General features: G+C 42.2%; 1 protein-coding gene across 4 annotated transcripts in view; it reads left to right on the top strand.

Moving 5' to 3' along the window:
• Nucleotides 1-2,644: 2,644 nt before the first annotated feature.
• Nucleotides 2,645-8,697, top strand: part of robo1 (roundabout, axon guidance receptor, homolog 1 (Drosophila)) — a 210,719-nt gene continuing 204,666 nt past the window's right edge. For all 4 annotated transcript variants that reach the window (XM_047339574.1, XM_047339575.1, XM_047339578.1 and 1 more), the window contains exon 1: nt 2,645-3,010. The gene's annotated coding sequence lies outside the window, so the exon portion shown is untranslated. The remainder of the gene's footprint in view (nt 3,011-8,697) is intronic.

Raw genomic sequence — 8,697 nt, 5'->3', positions numbered from 1 at the left:
CAGCAGTAGTGTTTTCTCAGTGTTTGCCACCTGCTTGACCCTATGGCAGGTGGACAAAGGTAGCTACTAGCTTGTGAACACAGTGCAGCCTTTAGCAGCTAAACAGACAGATGTTTGTGTGGATAAATGCAGAATGAACATGATACTTAACATCTACCCAGTCTCCAGAAACACAATAAATAAATTCTATGTAGCTGTTCAGTGACTTTATAATGGAACAATGTTTCATTAGGTTGTTTTTTCGGCTTGTTCCATTGTCCTCAAGTGGCCAAAAATATCAACAAATTCAGCTTTAGGTCTTAATTTGATTTTCAAGTTACCTTTGTTAAGACTTGAAAAGTAAATTTAGTAACATTTTGATTTCATTTCTAGCTTATTCAACAACTTTGAATTGATACATACTGTCAAAGAGTATGTTTTATTCATTAACATTCTCCTTACATATGTTTTTTGAGCTGAGCTTATACTCAAAGAGAGAGAATAAAGCTAAAGAATCCTCCAGTATTCACAGAACCATATCGGATTTGATCATGGAAGTTTATGGTGGTGCATACTTGGTTGTATTTTTTCAAGAAGAAATGAAACCAAAACACTGACTAATAACACTAACGAACATGCTTCTGTATTATTATGATGTTTTAAGATGTTGATAATAAACCACTCTGCAATTGTCCAGTTTAATATTGCCAATCGTTTGTCATGTTAAGCTCCAAACAAGGACCTTGAAAGTAATTATCCTAAAATATAATGAAGCATAACTGTTATGAAACAATTGAGCGCACAGCACTTATCACCCCTTCAGTGCATTTAAATCAGTTTGGATGTGAAACCTTTGCCTAACAGACACCATATATATATATATATATATAACGGGCAAGGGGGTGAGGGTCTCCAAAGGTCTGTGAGTGGGATAAAGAGTTTGTGGGCAGAATTAAGACTGATTTCAATTCTCGGTTCCCTCTGGACGTGACCTCTGTCCCTCTCCGACCACACGGCAGACAGCCTGTTAGGATGCAGGGAGACGAGGGGAGCAGCCTGATGGTCCATTTCAAAAAGCAGCTTCTGCAGTGATTGAAAGGGGGGAGAGGTTACATCCATATTTACCTTTTTAGAAATACATGGGACGGTTTGAAAAAAAGCAAGGGAGAGAAAAGGAAGAGGAAGCATAATGCATGAGTTGATGGAATGATTCAAGAGGATGATGGAATACATCAATATAGAGATTTGCTCTGAAGCCAAATAGAATATTTTGACAGTGGGGAAAAAGAAAATTCTAACTTAATCTTGGAAAATTACAAAGAGATGAGCACTGAGTGTGTTTGCCTTAAAACATTCATAGGCTCGGGCAAATATACACTTTGAAATTAATGGATCACAGCCTAGATAGCTTATGGTCACACTCTGATGATTTAACAGACTGAATGGATGGGTAGATGGATGAGTGGCTGGATGGATGGATATGAGGATGGATGGCTGGATGGATGGATTGGTAGAACAATGGGTGGATGGATGGATGGATGGGTAGAAGGGTGGGTGGATGGATGGATGAGTGGCTGGATGGATGGATGGATGGATGGGTAGAAGGATGGACGAAAGCAATCCCTGCTTAGCAGCTTGTAAAAATGAGTAAATAGTAAAGTACAATACTACAAGTGTTAATCACCTCTTTATATTGACCTAATGTGAATTATTGACAATTTATTTGTTACTATCATCCATTTCTGTAAAATATATTTTATAATATTATGTAGTCAGAGTTTATGACATCTTGAGACATTGATAAATAAAGAAATCTGGTCTGAACTGAGCTTTGAATGTGGTCGGCCCTTTCTGTCACAGGGCTGTTTAAAATTTATGAGATGTGTAATGCAGCTGAGAAGGTAATAATTAATGGCCACACCCTCCTATTTATTTTCCCCTTTACACGGTGCTTGTGTGCACATGGACGCTGTGCATGCATGAAGTGATTTACCTCCAGGAAGAATCCAAGAGCCACCAGACACAAGCTCAGAGCCTTGGCCAATACAATGCTGTGCTTAAAGGGACATGATGGCACAGGTGAAACTTTAGATACGTAAACAGGTCAAACAGCTGGAATGTTTTAAGTCACTCACATCATATTGATAGTCATAGTGTGTGAAACCATCAAGCATCAAGGGGAAGCTGCACTGAAACTAAATTATATCCACGTGAACCTTTAAACTGGTCGATGAGCCATGTGATCATTAGTGATGATGCTTCTCCAGAGATTAGTTTGTTGCTTCACCAGAGAAGCTGGTTGGGAAATCTCACAGATTTAAAGTAAATTAACTACAAAGATCATATGTGAAACATTAAAGCCTCCAGTTTCTGTTGGGAAAGAATGGAGCCAAATCAATGACATCATCTCAGTTGTTTCCACTGGTTCACGGAGACTGATCATCTTGAAACAAAGTAAAATGGGTAATTATGGGAAATGGATTGTGATGCCTTTTTGTTACGCTTGTGAGTCATTCATTAGAAACCCGAGACCATGTTTCACAGTGGCTCTTTAAAAAGCAGTAGATTGAAGAGGCTGCGCGGCTCCAGTCTGCTGACAGGCTCGGAGGCTGATAACCGGTGTCATTAGTTTAGCGCAGCTCTAGGACCCGGGGAGGCTGACGCGGCTGCTCCCTGCAGGGGAAGGAGAAGAAGCATGGACAGATCTGTGAGCGCTGGCTCTTCACCGCTGCACTAACTGCACCGCACGTAACGACACACGGGATATTCTGGTTTCTTTTTCACCCTGGAGGATAAGCTTTACCGAAGGACCCTGCCTTGCTCTGAGTTCCCAGTGCTTTGTGTCTAGAACGAGGATAAACCGGCGTCCGCGTCAAGTCGCTCCATCACTAGTTGTAGGCTGTAGATCCCCCCGGTTGTCGTTCTCCACAACGTGCGCAGCGAATAAAAGTTTCACGGGCGCGCTGGTTATGGATCACCTCTGATTTTAAGTGGCAGAAACGTGCAGCAGCCCTCGCATCCTTTTGGAGAGGTAAGTTGGATCTCACGAGTTTATAGAGCTTGTGCGGTTGTGCATGTGTGCGTGCTGCGCAATTTGGTGAAAATGGTGCGTGTTGGTCCGTCTGCCGGTGTGGAGGCTATCTGTGGGTATGTAGTGTTTGTTTGTTTGTATGATTCATACCATCACGGCTCTGCAGCTGTGCTCAGTGAAGATACGGCTCCGACTCAGGAGCTCGCAGCGGACTCTGCGTAAAGCTGCTTTTACGCAGAGTTGGCACACGACGAGACCGGATTCTAATACAGCAAATCGTATGTGTCACTGCTTTCATGTCACGGTGCCATAAAACCAGCAGTTCATTGTACAGGCTTCCTGTCAGCAGTGTGTGTCTGGTTTGACAGGTGTGTGTGTGTGTGTGTGTGTGTGTGTGTGTGTGTGTGTGTGTGTGTGTGTGTGTGTGTGTGTGTGTGTGTGTGTGTTTGTGTGTGTGTGTGTGTGTGTGTGTGTGTGTGTTTGTGTGTGTGTGTGTGTGTGTCACCTGTCAGATCAGCCTGTTGACAGACTGACGGGACGCGGAGCTGTCCCCTCTCCGTGGTGCTGAAAGTTCCCCGCACGACTCCAGGCACCACAGAGAAAGAGACAGACAGGAATGAAGCGAACCTGCAGGTGGAGGTTTTATTCTCTCCAAAGACAGACATTCGAAATTTAAAGGCTAAACGCCACCAGGATATTTATCTACCGGGCTGCTCGGCATGACTGATGCATGGTTTGTGTTGTGGGATGCTTGTAACTCAGCCAGCAGCACTGTATTGGCGTACTGAGAGCAGGATCTCAGCGGGGATTGCAGTGGACAGTGAGGGATGATGAATCAATACACTGTGGATCAACACAGGAGGAATTCTAAAAGACTAAGTCTCTTTCATGGACAACCAATAAAATGTCCAGCTCTGTAATTTACAGTATTAAGATTTAGGTTATATTCTCGCTTATGTTACAATATGAAGGTGAAACCTCTATTTTTCATCCTTATTTTGCTTTTTCATCGGGTTTCAGTTAAACGTCTTATATATCCACTCTGTGGTGTAACACTCTGCATGACTCTTTTAATCCATCCTACCCTGAACTTTTTCTTTGCCGACCTATAACTAAGAGGTCTGGTGTCTTTTACATGTTGCCCAACATGTCTCAGGTGTAAACGGTGCAGTGTATTTATCCCTGCCGCCCACTGTGAGTAGCCTCCTCCCAGTGATTGCTCCTATCACTAATCCGACGCTCTGCACTTGTGAGATTTACAACATGGCTGTGAGGATATGTGGACAGGTGGAGCGTTGTCCACGCAGCTGCTGTGCCATCTTTTTACATTTTCTCCTCTTCTGCTCCAGCCCTGTGTGATACTTTGATTCTTACAGGTCTTGGCAGCATTCGCCACTGTGGATCTTTCCAGATTGATTCACTTTCCCAGAGAGCTTAAGAACCTTTTTATATTTTGTGCTCTACATCAGTTGCTATGATGGTTGGGGGTTGTCGACTGGCTTTTCAAATCAATGCTTTGCTTTCTCTGTTTCACAGAAGCACTCGTGTCTGCCTTATTTTATAGGGAAACTGTTTTGCATTGTGTAAAAATATATTTATGCAGCATCACTTGTTTCTTTCTTCTTAGACTGTACATTATTTATTGACAATAATGATACTATAGATTCCTCATACAAGGCCTTGTTGCTTTTTAAAAAGAGATGAGACTAAAACTCTCTTCCTGCCGTATTAGCATAATTCTATCAAGTTATCAATTATTCTTTTGTGTTTATTTTTTAGTTTCTACATTGCAAAGAAAATGCTTCCGAGGAACATTTTTGCCCCATTGTCTGACATTTTATCTTTTCACTGCTCGTCAGGTCTACATGTCAGTATGCTATCATTTTCTTTGTCTTGAATTGAAGTCTTGAATATATCACACTGGATCTTAATGGATCATAATTAAGTCCAAACACAGAGATTAGATACAACAAAGAAACAAATGACAAATCATTCATCTATAATAATAACATAAATTTAATGACTATATTTGTAGCTCCTTCTTACTTTTGTTGGTTTAATGGATGACTTTACCCACCGTGAATTTGGGGCTTATTGGCAAACTTGGAATTCTGTGTATGGCAGCAAAAGCAGAAAATTAACAGATTTCATCAACAGGATTAGTGATATTTGGAAATAAGACAAGAGGCATACTAAGCATGAATGGAGACAAAAACAACAGCACAAACTAATGTGTGTAAAGATTATTCAAAAAGCACACACGGCTTGTCATTTGATTATTGTGATTATGTGTGCAGTCACGTTTCCTGTTTGTCAAAACTCATTGTCACTTATTCATATTCACTGGTTTTGATAAAAATCCTTTACACCAACTCTGAGATATTTCTTGTACAGAAAACATTTCTGCTCTAGAAACAAACCGACAACAACAAAAAACCAACAACCCACGATAATAACCCTTTGTTAGGTCGAGATGATGGAGGAAGTTACCGTCGCTCTACTTCATCTTCCCTCCACCCTCAAGATGTTTAAAAGGCCTGAGGCTGCTTCCGATTGATTTGTGTTTTATTGTTTTTATTTTTCATTCCGACGCTATATAGAATGAAATCACTGTCCTGCAAGGTTGCTTGATTGAAAAGCTGTGGTCCCCCGTCATTTCTGGCTCATCCACTCCGAGCCCCGAGGCGCTGGGGTCCGGCAGCAGGGGGATCGTGTTCCCTCTGACACCCGACCTCACATGCAAAAGGTCGAGAGACGCTCGCCGTCGACAGGTCTCATCATTCCCTCATGACATGGCCATTATGGTGCCCTCTGGATGGCATGTCAGTCACCCATGGTGGCAAGTCAATTAGTCATGTCTGGAGGGAGTCGGGTTTGTTTACTGGTTGGATCTTGTCAGTCGTCTGCAGGTGGAGAGACGCGAGGGAGCAGATTACAGTTTTTAATTACTGTTTATACACCTTATGTCAAAAAAGGGCTCAGGTATAAAAACTAGCATATGGACTCTTTGTTTAAATCCAACAATTGTGCATCATGTTAATGTTTGAATTGTTTTATGCATCATGATTATGATGAGTGTTTCCTCTTTGAGTCTGTGAATTTCTTTTTTTATGCTAATTCGTCATCCCGACAAGGAGTCAAATGCACCGAGGACTTTGGCAGAATAATGTGCTCTGCGAGTTAAGAATAACTGACTTCTTCATCAGCAACAACAATACCGACGGGGAAAGGAGGAGAGGGTGGCTGCTGTTGAGTAGAGGGGAACAGGAAATGGGATGGCGGAGGAGCTGATCAAAGGAGTGGAGGCAGATACGTTCGCTTACCTCTCGAGGAGCTTCAGTGTTGTGTAAATCAAGCAGACAGTCTACAGCACCACATGGTAATGCTGTTAAGTACCTGGAAGATTGCTCAACAAAAAAAAACCTCATCATAATACACCCCGTGTGTGTGTGTGTGTGTGTGTGTGTGTGTGTGTGTGTGTGTGTGTGTGTGTGTGTGTGTGTGTGTGTGTGTGTGTGTGTGTGTGTGTGTGTGTGTGTGTGTGTGTGTGTGTGTGTGTGTGTGTGTGGCGTGCGAGAGTGTGTTTGTGTGTGCGCATTCAGCAGGAGCTAACAGATAATCTCATGTGTCACTCATTTTCAAGCATAATCTCTTTCTTCAGGTTCCGGTGCTGGCAGAAATAGATGTGAAACCATGATAATGATACTGAAATCTCTATGGTTTTACTAATGAGAGCTGCCACTGGTATTCTGTTGTCTATTGGATCAGTTTGGTTTGATTTCATTTCGAGGACAGCGACACTCCATTCTCCCTTCCTGTCATGATTGAGGAATTTGTTCCGTTCCCAAATCGACAATGTCATCCCAGTGATCAGCTCCATAATGTGTGAAATGGAAGAGATTGAAAATGTGGCTGATTTGTCTCAGGATAACTGAGCATTTGCTTTTTCCACAGCTCCCAAAGTATGATCTTGATAGGTGGTCGTCAGCACTGAGATGGTCAGTCCCACGCCTCACTATAACAATATTTATTTGATTTAATTCAAACAATCTTAGCCACTGACCATACAAGCACATGTGCTGGGAGTAAGCCTTTGTGATGGACTGCTGTCCTATCCATGGGTTTGTGTTGAACACCTGCTGTAAGCTGCTTCATGCCCCCTGCATCGGGAGATAAGCTCCTGGTCTGTTCATGCCGCCTCAGCATGAACAAGGCTTACTTATGTTGAAAAGCTTACGCACCAATGTAAATGATCAGAAAACCGTTCTGAGGATGCAGGAAGCTCTTCACTCAACCTCAAGGTGCTGGGCAGACACTTGTAGATGATATCAAAGTTCAATGTCCAACTGAAATTAGTATTAGATTCCTATAGGCTCACATCAACTTCCACTTTCTCAGTAGATTACAAGTCCTACCATGTTGAATGTTCTAAATATAAAATAGTTCATAACTTTGCACTTGTTTTATTACAAGAGTGGGGAAAAAAACACTTTTCCCACAGCACATCCAGGGCTCCTAGCAGTGCTGGCTCTCAAATGTCAGTCAACAGTTGCAATGAAAAACACCCACCCAGGAGCCCGAAGCTTACACGGTTTTAAACTCTTCTGAAAAACAGAGATATATGCACAACAGCTGCAGTGTCGTCATAGTTAACATTTTCCCACACAATAACATTTAAGATAATTCAAATGTCAGTTCAACTTTAATAAGAAAAATATGAATTTAAATGTGTTTCTTGCCCTTAAAACATTTAGACACCCTAGAAATAATGGCAAACATCACAATAGGTGCAGTATAAAGATTCATTTTCACTCATGCACCACCCGTATCTTTTTTTGTTTCCTCTGACACCAGCTTTCTGCACCTCCGTCATCTTGTGATAAACATCTCTATTACAGTCTGGACATCCACCCACACTGCCCAGCCTTTGGCAGGATATGTGTGGTCTATTAATTTGTGATTCTTCTTAGGTGCTGTATTGTTTATCAGGTTTGAAAGACGTAAAAACCGCTCAGGTCCCAGTGGGAGACACTGAGATGTGGGTTGTTTTTCATTCCTGAGGTTTGCAGAGTGTCTTTTGATTCGGGTCGGACTTGTACTTGGACATTGTTTGAAATGTGGAAATGAGGCAGCGAAGGGCTGATGAGGGCAAGATGTTTCTTAGCAAAGGAATGTCCTTCCTTTTATTCTGTCCGTCAATCTGCCTCCTCTATGTTCTGAAGCCCCAAGTCTCTCTGATACAACAGAACTAGAGCTAGTTATCTTGCATGGAATAAGATTACCTCCATATCTTAGTCCTGTTGCCCGTAAAATACATAATGTCATGAATAATTGTGGTGCAACACAGACAATAGACGGGATGAGCAATCCATCAATAAGAAAAAAAAAAAACCATGGCAAGGTCACTTCTGCAGCGTTTCTACATGCCAGGTTGCATTCAGGATGAGGGCTGTTGTTTGAATGAGCTTCTTTGTCTCGTGCATTGTCTTTAAACATAGTGTCAGAGTTTGTGCATGCTCAGCAGAGGCTCAGTGTTTGATGTCAATAACCAATTCCAACTGGGATGAGAGGAGAGTACACAGCTGGCTGGTGTGCTCGGTGTGTCTGTGCCTCAGATGTCTGCACTGCTCTAATTCTGTAACAAAGTCAAATACACTCCATGTGTGCGTGTGTGTGTGTTTGTGCAT

The sequence above is a fragment of the Hippoglossus stenolepis genome, chromosome 4, assembly GCF_022539355.2.
Source record: "Hippoglossus stenolepis isolate QCI-W04-F060 chromosome 4, HSTE1.2, whole genome shotgun sequence".
In the NCBI taxonomy this organism is placed as follows: Eukaryota; Metazoa; Chordata; class Actinopteri; order Pleuronectiformes; family Pleuronectidae; genus Hippoglossus; species Hippoglossus stenolepis.
This window is presented reverse-complemented; position numbering and strand designations above follow the sequence as displayed.